Raw genomic sequence first — 21,094 nt, forward strand, 5'->3', positions numbered from 1 at the left:
AAATCTGAAGGCTGTAAATTGAACTAAATACTTAGGGATTACAATTACAAATAACCTAAATTGTAACGATCACATAGATAATATTGTGGGTAGAGCGAACCACAGACTGCGATTCATTGGCAGAACACTTAGAAGGTGCAACAGGTCTACTAAAGAGACTGCATAGACCACGCTTGTCCGCCCTATTCTGAAGAATTGCTGTGCGGTGTGAGATCCGCATCAGGTGGGACTGACGGATGACATCGAAAAAGTACAAACAAGGGCAGCTCGTTTTGTATTATCGCGAAATAGGCGAGATAGTGCCATAGACATGATACGTGAAATGGAGTGGCAATCATTAAAACAAAGGCGTCTTTCGTTGCGACGGGGTCTTCTCATGAAATTTCAATCACCAGTTTTCTCCTCCAATTGCGAAAACATTCTATTGGCACCCACCTACATAGGGAGAAGTGATCATTCAGGACTCGCACAGAAAAATTTAAGTGCTCGTTTTTCCCGCGTGCCGTTCGAGAGTGGAACGGTAGAGAGACAGCTTGAAGGTGGTTCATTGAACCCTCTGCCAGGAACTTTATTGTGAACAGCAGAGTAATGATCTAGATGTAGATGGTATTGATGAGTGAGTGAGTGAGTGAGTTTTGTGGCATTTTTGTTTTGTTTTGTAGACAGAAGTGATACGCATACCGGTGCATTTGTAAGGAGAACTATTTACAGCGAGTGAGGTGCCAGTAATGTAATTTTCCCGGTCGTGAACTGCCGTGTGGACAGGTAGTGCCAGACATGTGTAGTACTTGCCGACTTATGGGCTCGAGCACATCAGTCCCTAGAATCTCGATGGGTTATGATCAGTCGTAAGGACTGATATCATTTTTCGATAACTAAGTCCTAGCGTTTGTTATAGGTGTCCTTGCTTTGTGAATCTGCGGTTTAATTTAGGCATACTGTATTGTCGGCAGGCAGAGGTTGCACAGATGCTATAAACACGAGCGATGTCGGCACCGAAAGCGGCAAAATCTTTGTTGAAGCAGGTGGCTAAATTATGCCGCGTTACAAAATCAGTTGACCACTTTAACGGCAGATAATGCGCGCAGACAGGGTGAACTAGCTAGAGTCTGCCATTGGTAGGGCAGCTCCATCTCTCACACTGAGACCAATGCTGCGGAACGCACTTTAATTTCATGCAGCCATACATACACAGAAACAGTACATTATCTTATGGCGTAGTACATTGATTGTACTTGTCGTTCCTGACACGTCGAAGCTCAGGATACTTTCGAGACCATAATTTTCAATTCCAACGTTGTAGTGCGTCGACTCCTCTCTCATCAGCTCCTTCAGTTCGTGAGCCACCTTTTGAATCACCCTGCATGCCACATGACAAATTTTCAATGTGGAAATTAGAGGTGCATCCAAGATGTCGGCTTCCGGAATGAACGTCATGCTGAGTAACATAGCCTCCCAAGTCCTCCCGTCTCCCATCTTGTACCACTTCACATTAAATTCATGTTTATCAACCTGTTTTCGTATCAGAAGTGTGGTTCCGCACCTATGGAGCACTGTGTGCATTATGTCCATCAGTACATTAATTCGTCACAACAATATACAGGGAACGAACTTGAAGCAATGTGATGAATGAGAGACCTAGGAATCGATTTGTATTATGGTTTTGGAATGTACACTCTGTTTCGTTATTATTAAATACATTGAAGGAAGCGATCAATTGACACGTAACCAGGGCGGATTCAGAAAATACGGTTCTTGTGGAACACAACTGGCTCTTTATTCATACGAAGTAATGAGTGTTATTGACGGAGGACCTCAAGTTGATCCCATGTTTACAGATTTCCAGAAACGCTTTTGACACGTTACATCACACGCGAGTGAAGTCATATACTGAAATGCGAGTTATTTCTATAGTTCCCCAAGGAATCATTATAATTCCTCTCGTATTTTTAATCCGTATAAACGACTGAGAAAACAATGTGAGCACCTCTCTTATATTGCTTGCAGGTCATGCTGTCGTTTGCCTTTTGATAAAGCCATAAGAAAATCAATACGATTTACAAAATGATGTAGACAAAATGTCCGGTTGGTGGGAAAAGTGACAACTGTCACTAAATAACAAAATGTATGAGGTTCTCCACATGAGTACTAAAGAAAATTCCTTTGTATTTCTATTGCACCAAAAATTACAGAACTATAAAAGTTGTCGATTTAGTTAAATATTTACGGATTACACATAGGAATATATTCAATCAGAATCATCACATTACAAATGTTGTCAGAAAGACTAAGAAATGACACCGTTTTATTGGCAGAACCCCTTCACGGTACAACAGGTCTACTATAGAGACTGCCTGCACTGCGCTTGTCGTCCTCCTCCAGGTGTACTGCTACGATGTAGGGTGTCTTTAGCATGTAGGATTGAAGGAGGACATCTAAACAGTTCAAAGACCAGTAGCTCGTTTAGTATTATTGCGAAATAGGGGAAAGAGTACAACACTTTAGTAAGCGAGTTAGAGTGGCGAATCATTAAGAGGAAGGCGTTTTTCGTTGTGCCGAGATCTTTTCGCAAAATTACAAACATCTTGTTTCTCGTCGGAATGCCAAAATATTTTGTTGTCTCTCACCTACACAGGGAGAAACGGACATCGTAATAAACTAAGAGAAATCTGAGCTCGCACATAAAAATGCAGGTGTACATTTTACGCACGTCCTATAAGAGGGCGACAGGGTAGAGAAATAGATTTGGAACTGATCTTCTGCGAAACACTTAAATATGAACTGCACAGTAATTGTGTAAATGTATTAATAGCAGTTATATGCTAACGAGACAGAGGGAAGAAAAGGAATCAAGCTGTTTATTATTTCAAAAGTAATCGACAGACCTGTTAATACATTAATTCCCTTATGACACAAAATGTTTAATGCCGTCATGGAAAAATGTTTTCGTTCAAATGCGGAACCATGATTGTACCCATGCGTACACTTCTCCGCCTGAAGCAGATCAACGGCATCGAATGTCTTTCGCGAGGGCTCCAAAAATATGGAAGTCACATGGGGAGGGATCTAAACTGTATTGAGGATGTGTAAGGGCTTTCCAGCAAAACCTCTCAGTGCAGTCGAAATAAGTTTGGCTTCATGTGGTCAGGCATTCGGCTGCACCAGGATCATGCCGTGCGTCAACATTACTGGGCGTTTAAATTTAATGACACAATTTAATTTTTGCAAAGTGTCCATGTACTGCTGTGCATTTGTTATGGCATCGTGTTCCACAACGTCACTGAGCAGCGGGTTGGCGGTCGGCAACTTTATGTCTCAGGATAATGACCGCCCACGTGATGCCAAGCCTGGTTCGACTACGCTGCAGATGTTTCGCTGGGAAGCCGCTGCAGATCCTCCACACATTGCCCATTTCTCCCCATGCGATTTCCATATTTTTGGAGCCCTGAAGGAGGACATTCTTGGCCGTCGATTTGCTTCAGACCAAGAGGTGTCCGCCTGGGTACAATCATGGTTCTGAAGGCAGTCGGAAACAATTATCCATGAAGACATCGACCGTCTTGCCTCACAGAGGGATAAATGTATTGACAGTTACAGCGATTGCTATTGAAATAGTAAACAATTTACTTACCTTTTCCCACATGTCCCTTTTCCATTTGTCTACCCCTTACACGTGAAAGGGGCGATCAAAAAGTCTCCGCTCGAAGACGGTGTAGGCGAGAATTGGTTTGCCAATCGGGCAAAATCGTCGAGAGCAGTGGGGCAATCATACCACCGTCACACCAGGTTTGGTGAAACACCGTGTCCTGCTGCGTGAAGAAGTCCGTAACTGCTTGCAGCACATCCTCGTTTGACAGGAATCATAGACCCTTCAATGTCCTTCCGAAGGCCTGACAATGGCGTGGGGAGATACCAGGACTACTGAGCGTGCGCTCAAGTGTCTCCCACCTGAGTGGACGTAATTTCTGCGTTACGACGTCTGTGATACCCGAACGTGCGTTGTCATGTTATCATGAAGCAGTACCACCCCTTAGGCCACCATTCCACAAGGTGGTTTCCGACAGACTTGGCGCCCCATACACTGTCTTTATTCTCCAATGGATGTCTACCAGTGTTTGTACTTCGGCAGCCAATAAAGGAACTACAGCACTTTCGTCCTGTTCGGAGGCATTTGCCCGCATCTCGTGGTCGTGCGGTAGCGTTCTCGCTTCCCACGCCCGGGTTCCCGGGTTCGATTCCCGGCGGGGTCAGGGATTTTCTCTGCCTCGTGATGGCTGGGTGTTGTGTGATGTCCTTAGGTTAGTTAGGTTTAAGTAGTTCTAAGTTCTAGGGGACTGATGACCATAGATGTTAAGTCCCATAGTGCTCAGAGACAGCCCGGAGGCATTTGTTAGTTACAGAGGCATGGTTCACATATCCAAATTTACCGCACATCGGAAAGACACTAATGCCACACTAATCCCTTGTCCACATATCGGGCATCGGTGTCGCGCTAAGTTTCATATACGCCGCAGCAACGCCCTCAGACGGAAACTCTTTGATCCACCTTTGTACACTGAAGAGCCAAAGAAACAGGTACACCTCCATTATATCGTGCACAGCTCCCGTGAGCACTCAGAAGTGTCGCAAAACGACGTCGCCTGAAGTAGTGCTGGAGGGAATTGATACCATGAATCCTCCAGGATTTTCCATAAACCGGTAAGAGTAGGAGGGGGTGGATATCTCTTCTGAACAGCACGTTGCAAGGCATCCCAGATATGCTCAATAATGTTCATGTCTGGGGAGTTTGGTGACCAGCGGAAGTGTTTAAATTCAGAAGAGTGTTCCTATACCCACTCTGAAGCATTTCTGGACGTGTGGGGTGTCCCAATGTCCTACTGGTATTGCATAAGTCCGTCGGAATGCACAATGGACATGAATGGATGCAGGTGATCAGACAGGATGGTTTCGTACGTGTCACCTGTCAGAGTCGTATCTAGACGTATCAGGAGTCCCATATCACTCCAGCTGCCCACGCCCCACACAATTACAGAATCTCCACCAGCTTGAACAGTCCCCTGCTACATGCAGGGTGCGTGGATTCATGAGGTTGTCTCCATACCCCTACGCGTCCACGTCCATCCGGTCGACACATTTTGAAACGAGACTTGTCCGGCAAGGCAACATGTCTCCAGTCATCTACAGTCCAATGACGGGCTCAGCCGAGGCGTAAAGCTTTGTGACGTGCAATCACCAAGGGTACACGAGTGGGCCTTCGGCTCCGAAAGCCCATATCGATGATGTTTCGTTGAATGGTTCGCCCACTGACACTTGTTCGTGACCCAACATTGAAATCTGCAGCAGTTTACGAAAGTGTTGCACTTCTGTCACGTTGAACGAATCTCTTCAGTCGTCGTTGGTCCCGTTCTTGCTGGATCCTTTTCCGGCCGCAGCAATGTCGGAGATTTCATGTTTTACCGGATTCCGGATATTCACGCTACACTCGTTAAAATGCCGTACGGGAAAATCCCCATCGCTACCTCGGAAACCCTGTGTCCCATCGCTCGTGCGCCGACTGTAACACCACGCTGAAACTCAGTTAAATCTTGATTACCTGCTATCGTAGCAGCAGAAACCGATATAACAATTGCGTCAGACACTTGTTATCTTAGATAGGCGCTGCCGACCGCAGCGCTGTATTCTACCTGCTTACATACTGCATCTCTGTGTTTGAATACCTGTGCCAGTTTCTTTGGCGCTTCAGTGTAGATGTATGAAACATTGGAATTTTTGAAGGGTTTCATGTTACAAGAGGACTACCAACCAAAAAGCGCGTGCGTTAGTTTAGAGAGAGCGTTTTGTTTCAAACGCGGTGCAGGCCTGTGGTTCTGTATTTACCGTCAGGCTATTAGCGAGGACAGCCAGCGTTTGCCGGGGCGCGAGCTCTCCGCTGCGTGCTTTGTAGTGGCCGCCCCGTGCGGTCGCTCCTGTTGCACGGAGCTCGCGGTCGGGCTTTTCATTAGCAGCAACCGGACAAAGGCCAGGCTGCACTTGCTTCCGACGGCAAGCGCCGCCGCGCCTCTGGACAAGGAGGGCCGGACTCCCTGCTAATAGCACCAGCCTCTTCTCCCGCCAGGTGGGGCTGCAGCAGCAAAACCGGTGAGAATTATGATGTCCTTAAATATGACCACTAGAGCACGTAGCTCGCGGCGTATTCGCAGGGTCCACGTTTCTAATTAGAGAGGGTGGACAAAAAGAGGAAAAAAGACAAACACAAATTCTAGCCAAAGTTGCATTGTTGAACGTGATCATGAACAGCACCTGTGCAATGTCCTCAAGGCGTTGCAAATGTCATTCGTGGTCAGGACAATGTTCTGTTCAGTTGTGAGTGCGTCAGGTCGGAAAGTGGGCAGATTTTTGATGTTTGTATGGTGGGCCCTTCTGTAACCAAGATTGTCAATGTGTTTTGTGTTTCAAGCTGCAATGTATCGAAGATTTATATCATGTACAGGGAAAACGAAGGAAACATCATCCACTAGGTCACAATGCGGAATAAAGTGTGTTATGGCACCATTGCTTTTCACAGTATACAGGGTGAGTCACCTAACATTACCGCTGGATATATTTCGTAAACCACATCAAATACTGACGAATCGATTCCACAGACCGAACGTGAGGAGAGGGGCTAGTGTAATTGGTTAATACAAACCATAAAAAAATGCACGGAAGTATGTTTTTTAACACAAACCTACGTTTTTTTAAATGGAACCCCGTTGGTTTTGTTAGCACATCTGAATATATAAACAAATACGTAATCAGTGCCGTATCAGACTGGAACAGCACATTACGTCCACATGCTAACACCTTTTTATCGGTCTTTTTCACTGACGCACGTGTACATTACCATAAGGTTCAAAATGGTTCAAATGGCTCGGAGCACTATGGGACTCAACTTCTGAGGTCATTAGTCCCCTTGAACTTAGAACTAGTTAAACCTAACTAACCTAAGGACATCACATACATCCATGCCCGAGGCAGGATTCGAACCTGCGACAGTAGCAGTCGCGCGGTTCCGCACTGAGCGCCTAGAACCGCTAGACCACCGCGGCCGGCTTACCATAAGGTGTAAGGTACACGTACACACGTGGTTTCCGTTTTCAATTACGGAGTGGAATAGAGTGTGTCCCGACATGTCAGGCCAATAGATGTTCAATGTGGTGGCCATCATTTGCTGCACACAATTGCAATCTCTTGCGTAATGAATGTCGTACACGCCGTAATACATCTGGTGTAATCTCGCCGCAGGCTGCCACAATACGTTGTTTCATATCCTCTGGGGTTGTAGGCACATCACGGTACACATTCTCCTTTAACGTACCCCACAGAAAGAAGTCCAGAGGTGTAAGATCAGCATAACTGGCTGGCCAATTTATGCGTCCTCCACGTCTTATGAAACGCCCGTCGAACATCCTGACAAGGGTCAGCCTAGTGTTAATTGCGGAATGTGCAGGTGCACCATCATGCTGATACCACATACGTCGACGCGTTTCCAGTGGGACATTTTCGAGCAACGTTGGCAGATCATTCTGCAGAAACGCGATGTATGTTGCAGCTGTTTGGGCCCCTGCAATGAAGTGAGGACCAATGAGGTGGTCGCCAATGATTCCGCATCATACATTTACAATCCACGGTCGCTGTCGCTCTACCTGTCTGAGCCAGCGAGGATTGTCCACGGACCAGTATTGCATGTTCCGTAGATTCACTGCCCCGTGGTTTGTGAAACCCGCTTCATCGATAAACAGGTAGAACTGCAACGCATTCTCTGTTAATGCCCATTGACAGAATTGCACTCGATGATTAAAGTCATCACCATGTAATTGCTGATGTAGAGACACATGAAACGGGTGAGAGCGGTGACGATGCAGTATGCGCATGACACTACTTTGACTCAGTCCACCGGCTCTCGCAATGTCCCGTGTACTCATGTGTCGGTTCATGGCAATAGCAGCTAACACACCAACTGCACCCGCTTCTCCTGTGACGGGCCTGTTACGAACCCGTTTGCGTCCTACGACCATACCTGTTGCATACAGTTGGTGGTAGATGTTTTGCAATGTCCGGCACGTTGGATGCTCTCTGTCCGGGTACCGTTCTGCATACACCCTGCAGGCTTCAGCTGCATTTCGTCGACACTCGCCATAGATGAGTATCATCTCCGCCTTTTCAGAGTTCGAATACACCATGGTCACAGTTCCTACAACACTACACTATCACAGACGTCTGATAACACGGTATACTACAGTTGGTCTGCATGCGGAGACGAATGCAAAATAACAATAGCAGCAAGCGCTACATGCGGACACTGCGACAGCTAGACCAAACCACAACAGTGCACTACAGCCACACTCGTAAACACGGTCGTCATCGTAAACATGTCCCTGCAGATGCTGCTCGCCTACCGTGGCCCGTGTTTTTTACAACACGCAACTGAACGTCGGAGGTTTCAAGCGTCAACTTTAGGTTACAATATCTCCGGATGTAATTAAAATTTTACAATGCAACAAACTGCACTGATTTACGTATTTGTTTATATGTTCAGATGTGCTAATAAAACTAACGTGGTTCCATTTAAAAAAACGTAGGTTTGTTTTAAAAACATACTTCCGTGCATTTTTGTATGGTTTGTATTAAAGAATTACATTAGCCCCTCTCCTCACGTTCGGTCTGTGGAATCGGTTCGTCAGTATTTGATGTGGTTTACGAAATTATCCAGCGGTAACGTTAGGTGACTCACCCTGTATATAAATGACCTAGTAGATAGTGTCGGAAGTTCCATGCTGCTTTTCGCGGATGATGCTATAGTATACAGAGAAGTTGCAGCATTAGAAAATTGCAGCGAAATGCAGGAAGATCTGCAGCGGATAGGCACTTGGTGCAGGGAGTGGCAACTGACCCTTAACATATACTAATGTATTGCGAATACATAGAAAGAAGGATCCTTTATTGTATGATTATATGATAGCGGAACAAACACTGGTAGCAGTTACTTCTGTGAAATATCTGGGAGTATGCGTGCGGAACGATTTGAAGTGGAATGATCATATAAATTTAACTGTTGGTAAGGCGAGTGCCAGGTTGAGATTCATTGGAAGAGTCCATAGAAAATGTAGTCCATCAACAAAGGAGGTGGCTTACAAAATACTCGTTCGACGTATACTTGAGTATTGCTCTTCAGTGTGGGATCCGTACCAGGTCGGGTTGACAGAGGAGATAGAGAAGATCCAAAGAAGAGCGGCGCGTTTCGTCACAGGGTTATTTGGTAAGCGTGATAGCGTTACGGACATGTTTAACAAACTCAAGTGGCAGACTCTGCAAGAGAGGCGCTCTGCATCGCGGTGTAGCTTGCTGTCCAGGTTTCGAGAGGGTGCGTTTCTGGATGAGGTATCGAATATATTGTTTCCCCCTACTTGTACCTCCCGAGGAGATCACGAATGTAAAATTAGAGAGATTCGAGAGCGCACGGAGGCTTCCTGGCAGTCGTTCTTCCCGCGAACCATACGCGACTGCAACAGGAAAGGGAGGCAATGACAGTGGCACGTAAAGTGCCCTCCGCCACACACCGTTGGGTGGCTTGCGGAGTATAAATGTAGATGTAGATGTAGGGTGATCATGGCAGACGTTAATTGAGGAGGATTGTGACGGAAAATAAATGGATGATAGTTGTAAAAGTCGCTGCAGAACTGTATATCGAACCTTGTCAGCACCAAAGCAATTGGAAGGGAGTTCCAGGAGCAAGGATTTGCAGGACAAACGGGAAATTCCAAAAACTACTCATCGGTGATACAAATGAGCGCAACAGGGGACATGGTGCCGAAACCGTAGCACATGGACTATGGAGAAATGGAAAAATGTCGTTTGCTCAGATGAGTCTTATTTCACACTGCTTCCAACTTCTGGCGGAGTTTGTGTCGCAAAAGTGAAAGCTCGCGGAGTTTCGGTGGTCATTTGGGCAGTCATATCTTAGTATTCAATGAGTCACTCGGTTACGTTGCGTGGTAGAATTACTGCCAAGGATTACATGACCATTTTGCCTGATCGCGTCCATCCCACGATACAATGTTTCTTCCCCAATGGCGAACGGTCCCTTTCACAGCCGGCCGCGGTGGTCTCGCGGTTAAGGCGCTCAGTCCGGACCCGCGCGACTGCTACGGTCGCAGGTTCGAATCCTGCCTTGGGCAGGGATGTGTGTGATGTGCTTAGGTTAGTTAGGTTTAAGTAGTTCTAAGTTCTAGGGGACTGATGACCACAGATGTTAAGTCCCATAGTGCTCAGAGCCATTTGAACCATTTGAACCATCCCTTTCACACAGCGCGCGTCGAGTAAGATTGGTTTTGTGAACTCGAGGATGAAGTGTCACATCTCCCGTGGACACTACAGTCAGCCGATCTCAACATTATTGAGCCTTTCTGATCTACTTCGGAGAAAAGAGTGAGTGATTGCTAACCATCTCCCTCTTCGTTACGTTGAGTTTTCGCTACATTGGGACAAGAATGGTATAATTATCTATTACGAGACGATCGGAGGCTGTTCTGAATGCGAACAGGTATCCTGCACGGTACTCGGCATGATAATGGTTTTTTCTTTGCGATTTTCGTATATCTGTCCACCCCTGTACATACATATACAGGGTTGAGCCAAAAAATTATGACCACTGACCACAGAGAGACCGAATGGTGTTTGGTGGTGATGTGGGCACGTGACACGGTAACGGAAGTGTTGGAGCAGAGGCAGAATCATTATAGCGACGATAAGGAGTGCAAACGGAGAAAACAACCAACATAAACGACTTCGGTGAAGGGCACATTATATGCTCCGGCGCTTGTAAATGAGCATCTCGGAAACGGCGAAGCTGCGCTGTGGTTTATAGGGCACGTTTATGGACACTATTTGAAGGACGTTGAATCCACGAGGAGGTGAGTTGGACGTCCGCGCCGCTTCACAGAACGAGAAGGTCGGAGGCTTGTCTCCGTTTAGAGTAGGATAAGTGGGGATCTGTATTTCATCTGACAACAGAGTACAATGTAGATGCAGGCACAAGTGTTTCGCAGGAGACTGTTCAGCACACGTGAGGCTCCATAGCAGACAGTTCCTGCGTGTTCCCATTTGATCTAGCGAATGCAGAGGGTACGGGATCATCGAAATTCGATAGTCGATCAATGGAAACTTTATTCCTGGTCAGGTAACCCATATTTCTTGTTACATCTAAGTAACATACATAATACAGAACTTAAGCTGACGTCTTGGCTGCACAAAATCGCCTGACTGAAAGCCGATGAGACACTACCGGGCACTACCTATTCTATTGGGGGATTCTCAAAGTCTCTATACTGCACTCTTTTTACATGTAGCTTTCCGTGATTTGTAAAGATAGTTCCATCGATAAAGAGAATTCTTTGAAGTGTTGCATTCCAGAGTGAACTCAGTGGGCATGCGTAAATATTTGATGTTTCAACTTGGCGAGCTGAGAGCCAAATAGACCAGCTGAGATCCGTTGTGTCGGTATGTAAACATAGGAAACAGCAAGGCACTAGTCGAGCGTTGCTACGCAGTCTCCGAGTGAGGGAAGCAAAAACAAATCACCACAATACACCATAACAGGACATTATGAAGTAACGCTCCGTAACACGAAGCACCAGAGCGCCACTGCAACAGTCAGACATTGAAGAAAGACTGACCTCGACATCTAAGAATAGTTATTGAGCCACCGCAGTGAGGCAAGGAATACTAACCATTCCATCAAACCAGAACAAATACACTCATTCACATAGAGCCATCACGTCATAGCCGTGAGGGGTGGGGGGGTGGGGGGTTGGGTTGTGTGGGGGAAGAGACCAAACTGCGAGGTCATTGGCCTCATCGGATTAGGGAAGTTTGGGGAAGGAAGTCAGCCACGCCCCTTCACAGGAACCATCCTGGCATTTACCTGGAGCGATTTAGGGAAATCACGGAAAACCTAAATCAGGATGGCCGGACGGGGGATTGAACCGTCGTCCTCCCGAATGCGAGTCCAGTGCATAGCCGTGAGCTCTGCTGCTTAAATAAGTTGGCTTTTGGAACTCATCGTCACATTCAGACGTGCCGCCATTATGTCATTGTCACCAGTACCAGAGAGAATGACCGTCTATTTAGTTTTGGTGAAACAACGGCAAGGTGACCGATGATGGTCTGCCTTCTACCTGGTTTCTGATTTCGACACTGAGACACAGCTACCCTGATGAAAGCCACAGTGGTGGTCAGCCGTTGCAGCCTACATGAATATTCCGGATGAGGAAGAAATGGTGTGTTGCCAGCGCTCCAGCTGCTGAAGGTCGTGGGGGATCTGCAGGCTGTCATCCCCACACCATCCAAGCGTGGCGTGTCTGCGCGGAAGAATCTTAAGGAAATGTAATTCATCCGCGAAAGAAGTGGCCTATAAAGCGCTTGTTCGCCCGGTTATTGAGTATTGTTCATCTATCTGGGATCTCTATCACGTATAACTGATAAATAAGATAGAGAAGATCCAGCGAAGAGCGGTGCGTTTCGTCACGGGATCGCTTGCCTGGCGAGAGAGCGTTACGGACGTTCTAAACAAACTCCACTGGCAGACGTTACAAGAAAGGCGTTGTGCATCACGGAGCGATTTACTATTAAAAATTTCGGGACAGCACTTTTCAGGAGGAGTCGGACAACATATCACGAGGGCTATTCGGAAAGTAAGGAACTTTAGGTCGTGAAATGAAAACCACAGTGAAAATCAAAACTTTTTTTTTTTTTTTTTTTTTTTTTTTTTTTTTGCAACGGTTAACTACACCTTCCAGCTACTTCTCTACACAGTCGCCGGTCAGACCTAGACATCTGTCGTAGCGTTCTACCAACTGTTCAATTCCCTCTTAATAAAAGACATCCGCCAGTGCTTTACGACAGTTTTCTACTCTGGACTGCAGCTCTTTGTCTGTGTCAAATTATTGTCTTCATAGCCAGAGGTTCGTTTGAGTAGAGATGAACCTCAGGGGTAGCCTATTACGGGTTGTATTGTGCGTGATCAAACACTTCCCATCGAAAACGCTACAGGAGCATCCTCATTGCCCCTGCAGAATACGGCCGAGAATTGTCGTGTAGAACGAACCGCTGACAGTTATGTCTGTGGATTGCATAGCTTCAGGCGAAATCTTTCTCCAGGCCCTCATATTTGGCGGGAGCGCTAATTTCTAGCCATCTCTACGTTCTCACTGAGAGCTCAGAACCGAAAAGAACGACATGATGTGATCGACGGGCGTACTAGCTCAACGCATCTGTGCAAAACTTCATCAGATTTTTCACTGTATTTTCCATGTCGCGTACGATCGTTCCTTACTTTCCGAATAACCCTCGCACTTCCCCCTACATACATCTCGCGTACTGACCACGAGGAGAAAATTCGAGAAATTAGAGCCAATACAGAAGCTTACCGACAATCATTCTTCCCACGCACTATTCGCGAGTGGAAAAAGGTTGGAGGTATCAGATAAAGACACCGAAAGTACCCTCCGCCACATACCATTAGGTGGCTTGCGGAGTATGATGTAGAGGCATACGACAGGCCATCCACTAGAGCGCTGTTAAGTGGAGCCTCCCTGTGCTGCAAAGCACTCAGTAAAGGACAATGTCTACCCATCTCTCCCGCTGCAAATCGCACGGCATCGCGCCGACCGCCACTCACGGATTGTGGCACTATACACTGATGAGCCAAAACATTATGGCCACATGTTTAAAATAGCGTGTTAATTCACTTTTCAGAGAGAGTACAGCAGCTATTCTGCTTGGCATGGATTTTACAAGACATTGATATGTTTTTTAGAAGTATATGGCACCTGATGTCTACTGAGAGGTCACTAAATTCCCGCAAATTACGGGACGGTGCTTTGTGGGCACGCGTCTGGCGCCCTATGTGTATTCCAGTGTGTACAGATAAGCGGCGTTTGTTGGCTAAGATATCAGCGTGAGTTCACCGTCATGCTCCTCAAACCACAACAGTACGATTCTAGCCTCGTGTCGCGTAGAGTTATCCTGCTGGAAGATGTCATCCCCATCAGAGAAGACTTCAACCACTAAGGGTTGTAGGTAGTACGCAATAAACTTCACGTAGTTCACTGCAGTCGTGGTGTCTTCGAATACTACCTGAGGCCCCATAGAAGCCCCACTCAATGTAGCACATAGCATAACTCTCACACCTGCATCTGTGGCGCCGTACACGTTTCAAGCAGCCATTCGCCCGGATGACGGCGTGTAAGGATCCAGCCATGACAATGAATGCGATTCATTCGACAGGTGACACGTTTCTATTGATCCACAGTAAAAACTGAAGTGATGCTGTGCCCACTGAAGCCGTAACTGGCGATTTAGTCGGGTGAATACATGAACACGTAAAGGCTGTGTGATGTGGAGTTACATGTTCAAAAACGGCTCTTGAACGGTGTGCCTGCACCAGAATTGTAGTCTGACATCAGCTCTCTCACAGATCGCAGCCTCTCCTGGATTACACAATGAGGGATCCTCAGATCTCTACCACATGCACGCCGTCTTCAGGCCACAAGTGGCCCATTGGGACCATTCGACCGCCGTGTCATCCTCAGCTGAGGATGCGGATAGGAGGGGCGTGTGGTCAGCACACCACTCTCCCGGTCGTTATGATGGTTGTTCAAATGGTTCAAATGGCTCTGAGCACTATGGGACTTAACATCTATGGTCATCAGTCCCCTAGAACTTAGAACTACTTAAACCTAACTAACCTAAGGACAGCACACAACACCCAGCCATCACGAGGCAGAGAAAATCCCTGACCCCGCCGGGAATCGAACCCGGGAACCCGGGCGTGGGAAGCGAGAACGCTACCGCACGACCACGAGATGCGGGCACGAGCTGCGGACTATGATGGTTGTCTTTGACCGGAGCCGCTACTATTCGGTCGAGGAGCTCCTCAATTGGCATCACGAGGCTGAGTGCACCCCGAAAAATGGCAACAGCGCATGGCAGCCCGGATGGTCACCCATCCAAGTGCCAACCACGGCCGACAGCGCTTAACTTCGGTGATCTGACGGGAGCCGGTGTATCCACTGCGACGATGCCTTGCCACTCCAGCACATGGCGTACGCGTCATTCCACCATCCTTCTACCACTCTCCATAGGTGCGCACGACAGTAGTAAGCCAACAGGCGACCAGATTCTCGTTTCCAGCCATAGCGACACAACAATGTGTCCTTTGTCAAAATGGTTTACATCAGCCGATTTCCGCATTTGCATTCCGTATTTTTGCTGTAATGACTGCCCATTCGTCTCTCTCCCGATTACATTCTTCCCTTACTGCGTCACGTGCGCGCAACACCACCAGGAGGAATTCAACTCCGCGGTGGGCAGTCGTCGTAAAGTTTTAGCTCAGCGGTGTAGTCTGATTAAAATTACTTGGTAGCTGCTCTCTGTCACTTGCCGCTACAGTGTTCCCTTATCAGATGCCGGCTGCCACTCCGGTACAGGTGAGACAGAAACACGGTGGGTCACTTCACAAATGCTGGTAATGTGTAACGCGGAACAACGTTTGAAGCGGCCGGTGCGAGATATGACGGAAATGCGAGAGCTCTGCCGACAGATGATTTTAAGCGACCAATAACTGAACTGCTGTAGACGACACGTTTGGTAGTCCTGAATTTGAACTCATGTCCCAAGCTAAACACAACCTCGTGAAGTGCAATGTATCCGAGAAAATGGCGGTTAACAGTTTGCGGCAGAACTAAAATCACGATCACCTTGTTCACGACGATTAAAGCCAACCTCTACGAGCAAACTCGAGACAGACGAGTTTCAGTTTCAGCGCTGTAATTTCTCGTTATCACTCATTGGTTACCTGAAACTGTCTTTTCAAGGCGACACGAACTGCCGCTTTACCAGCCGATGAGTAGTCCTGTTTGGTACTTGATTATACATTGTAGACGATATTGGCAGATTCCAAATGGAAAAAGAATGATAGGAAGAAAAAATAAGGGCAAATAAGAAAGTCAATACGATACTGAAACTGACGAGGCAAAGTATTAGAAATAAAAAAATACATGTGAACTGTTTAATTGAATAAAAATAGTAAAGAAAGTCTTTTGATTAGATTTAGGAATAAAAAAATTCGCTGACCTTCACGAGTTTCGAACCTACGGACCTCTACAAGACTAGTTCATTTCTTTTCTTTTTAATTTTAGTTGATTGGTGGACCACTACACTATTACATTACCGCTTTTCGGGATGTTACATTGTTACATTTAGCACTCAACGAAGAACGCAGCCTCCAAAAAGTTGGTTTCATATAATGTCATCCGAAGCTTTATAATGTAAACCGACCTCTCTGATTATAATAACTATGCATGTGACGCTGAATCACGTATTGTGCGGAAGGATCTAGTAGTGTTTGGTTTGTACTGTGTACGACATGCGCGTACATCGTTAGCGTCGTAATGCGTGTGTACCTGTGTGTGTGTGTGTGTGTGTGTGTGTGTGTGTGTGTGTGTGTGTGTCTGTCTGCGCGCGCTTGAGTGTGTGTACGCTTGTGTGTATGTGCGTGCGGGCGCGTGTGTGTGTGTATGTGTGTGTGTGTATGTTGTTTTATGGCTATCATGTGTGATGAAATACGAAATTAAAGGACCAGTGAAGGATTCAGAGTCGCTACGACCCGGTTTGGCCAAGGTTGCTATAGTTCGGGGTGCACAGAGGTCATGCTACACCTGGAGGTGTCAGTAACGCATATATATATATATATATATATATATATATATATATATATATATATATATATATATATATACCCTATCCGAGCCTCAGGTACAGGGCGGGTCGCAGGTGGCGGATAGCGAACGATCCATCAGATATGGTGGACAGCTGCGAATAAGGGGAAACCCAAATAAGCAGTCCCGGACCGAGGCGGCAGCATCACGAGAGTGTGGGAGTGTGACTTTTGGCAAGGGTCACACTCATTCAAAAACCACAGAACCCGAAGACGTTGCTGTGTCATGGCGAGTAAGTGCCGCCATTACAATAAGCACCGTCAACACCCAAATCCAGGACGCGTCTGAAGTGGGAACCATCGGCATCCTGGTCAGCGTCTGTTCACACAATGTGCGGCTGGTCATAATGCTCCAGGAACTAACAATCCCTGGTTCTAAACACCCAGTGGAAACACTGGACCAACTTGATAGTATACAGAGCAAGTATGACTCGTGCAAGTAATAACAACATTACCCCAGGTGGTAACCAATCCACCCATCAACAGATGGCAACCAGGAATTCGGATTCTGGGGAACCTGGACTTACACGATTACATCAGAGAAAGTCGGAGCTCTCTGGCAAACTTCCACTTAAAACACCTACATACATTGGAACCTTTAACATAAATACATTAATCCAACCAGGAAAACTTCTAAACCTTACAACAGAACTTGAAAAGCAAAAGATAGTAATACTAGCTTTACAGGAGACACGTTTTACAGATGAAGAAACATCAGATTATGGCAACTATCGCATCTTTAAGAGCAAGACGGATAAACGAATCGGAAGAGGAGCCCCCCATCTCGGGATGGCGTTTATCATACACAAGAGCGTGCTCAGCTCCATCAAGGAAGTTACTCCCGTAAATAATAGGATAATGACGATGCGCTTACAATGTGCCAACAAAACATACACAATGGTTAATGTTCATGCTCCCACAAACGGAGACAACAAGAAAAACCCCATAGAAACAGAAAAGTTCTGGGAAAATTTGGAGAATATAATGGCCAGGATTCCAAAAGATGATACAAAAGTTCTACTCGGCGATTTTAATGCCCAAATGGGTAGAGAGAAAATCCACCAAAAAACCGTAGGCAAATATCCTGCACATAAATTTACCAATAAAAATGGTACAAGGCTCGTCGAACTATAAGCAGAATAACCTGAAGATAATGTCAACATCTCTAAGAAAATGTCCAAGAAAACAAAAGACATGGAGATCTCCTATACAACAAATTGGCGAGTTTCAAATAGATCATGTGGCGATTTCATACCCAGTACAAAAAGAAATTTACGACGTCCAAGTACGCAGAGGAGCAAACATTGATTCAGACCATTACCTAACTAGAATTAAAATCAAGTTTACAGCACGAAGAAGTCATCAGAAGAAAACAGAAATACAGAAATATGACACCAAGTAGATTAAAGAATCTAAAGTAAAAGAAGAATGGGAGAAGGAAAAGGCAAACACATGGGAAGAATTTCATTCTAAAATCACGCGAATAGCTAAGGAAACTATTCCCTTGAAAAAGATATTCAAACACCCTTGGTGGGATTCGGACTGTGAAAATGCATTGGAAAGGAGAAAAAAGGCATTTCAAGAATATAACAGTAAAAAATCACAAGAAAGTCTACATTTATTTAACGAGGTTAGAAAACAGGTTTCAAAATCTATTAGGCAAGCAAAAAGGAAGTACACAAAGGCACAACTGGATGCCATAGAAGAAAATTTCCAAAACTATAATACAAGAGACTTCTACAGAACTTTCGCAGATAAAATACGAGGATATATCCCTCAAAATTTATGTTTCAGAAAACCAGATGGTAAATTAGCCCTAACAAACCAGGAAAACTGTCAAGTATTGGCTCAATATTTTTCTAACCTACTAAATTGCCCAGAACCTAGTTTAAGGTTTCCCAAAGAAATCTGTGCCAACGCTCAACCGGATTCATTACCACCAACACAGGAAGAAATCAAATGTCACATTAAAAACTTAAAAAATAATAGAACATCTGGCGAAGATGGCATTGTTGCAGAGCTATTAAAAAACCTAGGACCAAAGACGTTGCAAGAGCTCACAAAAATAATAACAAAAATATGGGAAACAGAAAAATTACCAGAGGAGTGGAAATGTGCCCTTATTCACCCGTTACATAAAAAAGGAGACAGAACAAATGTCAATAACTACAGGGGAATCTCACTTTTACAAGTCACCTACAAAATTCTCTCAACATGCCTGCTGAAAAGAACACAAGAGCAGCTGGAATGCCAAATTGGTGATTATCAAGCAGGCTTCCGCCCCGGTCGCTCATGCATAGAACAAATATTTAATTTAAAGACAATATTAAAACACAAAGCAATTAGAAATGCCCCCATAATTTGTACATTTGTAGATTTTAAGAAAGCCTATGACTCAAGTGACCGGCAATCTTTGTTTAACATTTTAGAGGAACTTGGACTTGACTCCAAAACACTAAGGCTTATCAAAGAATCACTGACAGACACTGTATCTAAAGTTAAATTCAGGGGAGAAATCTCTGAACCTTATCTCATAAAAACTGGAGTACGTCAAGATGACGGGCTATCTCCACTTTTGTTTAATATAGTCCTGGATAAAGTCATTAAGGAATGGGAAAAAGAATTAAAAAATCAATCCTACTGGAAACCAATCCATCTTGGTAGAACCAAAGACAACGTGGAGATATCTTGTTTAGCATTCGCGGACGACTTGGCCATACTTGCAGATGATGAAGAAATCGCCACCAAACAAATAGAGATCCTTAAGGAATGCGCGGATAAAGTAGGTTTACAAATTTCGTTTCAAAAGACAGAATTTTTCTGTACAAAATTCCATATACACAGTTTGAACATAAAATATGGAAAAATAAATAGAATAAAACATTTTAAATACCTAGGTGAAATTTTGGAGCCAACCGGAGGAGAGAAAGTTGCACAGAAGATCAGACAACAGAAAATGAAGAGAGCATATGGTATGACACATGAAATATACAATAAAAAATGCATCTCCTCAAACACAAAAGTCAGACACTACTGCGCAGTAATTAAGCCAGCAGCACTATATGCTAGTGAAACGCTCACCATCCACACAAAATGTGATTTAGAAAAAATACTAAAAGAAGAACGAAAAATTATGAGAAAGATTTTAGGTCCAAAATTAACAGAAGAAGGATACCGGATACAATCAAGAAGAACCACAGAAACTATATCAAACCTGGCAGCAGACATAAGAAGGCGAAGATTAAAATTTTATGGACATGTCACTAGACTTCCGCCCACACGACTCACCAACAGAATTCTCACTTACATAGAAAAAGTCAAATCAACAACACCATGGATTAGCCAAGTAAAATTAGATTTACAAAAAGCAAATCTTGAACTTAAAGATGTCAAAGATAGAAAAACTTTTAGAAATAAGGTGGAAAAGTGGAATGTATTGTCGGAGAAGGAAGCACTAAAGAGACCAGGAACAAAATGGACAGAAGAAAGAAAAAGAAAACATGGAGAACGAATGAAAGAAGTATGGAAGAAACGACGTCAGAAAGCTTTGCGTGATCCTTCTGGGTCCATTCGCGATAAGTAAGTAAATATATATATATATATATATATATATATATTCTGCAACCCTGCCAGTTACTCTGTTGAAATAATATATGGTATGGATGGAGGATGTAAGCACCAAAAACGACATTCCACAGACATTCACTGTTTCTCTGGGATAACATATACATGATGAACCAAAGCTTTAAAAGAAAAAAAGAAAAAAAAGAAAAAAAATGATTATTCCATTTTGCTCTTCACAAGCTCGGTCCCCACCCTCTGTATAGTATTCCAGTTCCTTCCGAACAACATTTTGTTTTTCACATTCTTTGCATTATCATTTTTTGCTGGATAATATCTGTTGGGATACCTATTTGCGAAAAGCTTACTGATCTCTTTGGGTTCCCTATGCATTCTCTGCAGAAAAGCAGCATACCTAATTTCTCTTGATTTGTGAAATTCCTAAGTCTACGGTACGCTGATAATGAATTACATAGAAATCAAGTGGGATGAGATCAGGTGAACGTGCTGGACACAAAATAGAGGCTATTCTGGCTATCCACTTTTCAAGGAATGTTTGATCCAGGTGTTCAAAACCCTAAGTCCAAAGAGGGGCTCCATCAAACGGGAACCAAATCATTTGACGAATAACACGTAGAATATATTCCAGCAACAATGGTAATAGGTCTCTGATAAACAGCAAGTACATCAGTGCATTTAAACGGGGAGTGAAAAGAA

Source organism: Schistocerca nitens, chromosome 9 (assembly GCF_023898315.1).
Source record: "Schistocerca nitens isolate TAMUIC-IGC-003100 chromosome 9, iqSchNite1.1, whole genome shotgun sequence".
Taxonomy (NCBI): Eukaryota; Metazoa; Arthropoda; class Insecta; order Orthoptera; family Acrididae; genus Schistocerca; species Schistocerca nitens.